The 1656-nt window shown below is 35.9% G+C and overlaps 1 protein-coding gene and 1 pseudogene across 2 annotated transcripts in view; both read right to left on the reverse strand.

Moving 5' to 3' along the window:
• Nucleotides 1–660, reverse strand: part of LOC102829115 — a 5021-nt pseudogene extending 4361 nt beyond the window's left edge.
• Nucleotides 1–1656, reverse strand: part of CDK14 (cyclin-dependent kinase 14) — an 819631-nt gene that overhangs the window by 669963 nt on the left and 148012 nt on the right. The gene's annotated exons all lie outside the window — the stretch shown is intronic.

The raw sequence follows: 1656 nt of genomic DNA on the forward strand, positions 1-1656 counted from the left end.
CTCCTTGGAAACCCTATACAGGGCTGCTATGAGTTAGAATTGACTCGATGGTACTTAACAATAACAACAAGATGATCTGAGGAAAGTAAATCAAATTATAAGGCTTTAGTGGTAGATACAAAATCCTCGGGTAGCAGGAAGATGAAAACAAAAACTCACTAAGGAAAGACGCAGGGGTTTTCTCTTCCTGCTACAGGATGCCAGTGAGGACAGAAGCGACAAATCTATGTCTATCAAAAAACTTCCTAAAGAGACAGCCTCTTCAACAAATGAAGCTGGCAAAACTGGAAATCAATTCAAGTTTCAGAAGAATGAAACAAGACCCATACTCTTACACTATATACAAAAGCAAACTCAACATGATTAAAGACTTACACGTAAAACCTAGAACTAAAATGATGATCAATGAAAAATTAGGGACAAACTTAGCGGCACTAATACATGGCACACAGACACTATTAAACATTACAAAAAGCACACAAATAATAACAGAAGGCAGAAGAGTTGACTGGGATCTCCTAAAAATTAGAAACTAATATGCATCAAAATATATCACCAAAAGAGTAAAAACGGAGTCCAGAGATTGGGGGACAATTTTTTTTTTTTTTTTGCAATGACAATATCAGGTAAGAGGCAAATACCTAAAATTTCTCTTAAAAAATACAACACCTCTACAAGAAAAAAACAAACAGCACAATTAAAAACTGGGCACAAGACATTAACAGACACTTCACCAAGGAAGACATTCATGCAGTCAACAAACATATGAAGAAACATTCACAATCATTAACCATTAGAGAAACGTAAATCAAAACAACAATGAGGTATCATCTTACACCAGAATTAATAGGTGAAGTAAAAAAAAAAAACCAAAAAACCACAGAAAACAACAAATACTGTGGAGGATGTGTAGAGACTGGGAACATCCTACATTGCTAGGGGTCTGTAAAATGGTTCAGCCACTCTGCAAAACGGTATAACAATTCCTCAGAAAATTGGAAATAGAAATACTGTATGATCCAACAACCCCTCTATTTGGTATATAACCTCAAGAAATATGAACCAGGACACAAGTATATATATGCACACCAATGTTCATCACAGCACTATTCACCATAGCTAACAGATGGAGACAGCCTAAGTGCCCATCAATGGAAGAATGAATATATAAACTTTAGAACATAAACACAATGGAATGCTATGTGACGGTGAAAAACAATGATGTATCTTTGAAACACCTCATAACATAGATGAACCTGGAGGAAATTATGCTGAGTAAAATTAAGTCAATTATAAAAGGACAAATACTGGATGTGACCATTATTTTAAAAACTTAAGAAAAGGTTTTCATACTATAAGGAACAGTCTTTGATGGTTACCAGGGGTAGTAAGGAGAGGAGAGTAAGTCACTGGCCAAAGGGTAAACAAATGTTAGCTCAGGTGACAGAAAGGGCAATATATAAGAAGGGGAAGGGTAATACACAAGAAGAGAGAGGGTGACAGAAGAATGATGAAAACAGGTGAATACACAGAGAGGTATGTGTGGGCTAAAGGAGATAGAAGTAAATAGTGATATATATACAACCTTGGAACAACAGTGTTCTGTGCATAGATACATGGGTTGAGACACAGGCTGAAGGAATAAGGGAGTATATA

Source organism: Chrysochloris asiatica, unplaced genomic scaffold (genome assembly GCF_000296735.1).
Source record: "Chrysochloris asiatica unplaced genomic scaffold, ChrAsi1.0 scaffold00010, whole genome shotgun sequence".
In the NCBI taxonomy this organism is placed as follows: Eukaryota; Metazoa; Chordata; class Mammalia; order Afrosoricida; family Chrysochloridae; genus Chrysochloris; species Chrysochloris asiatica.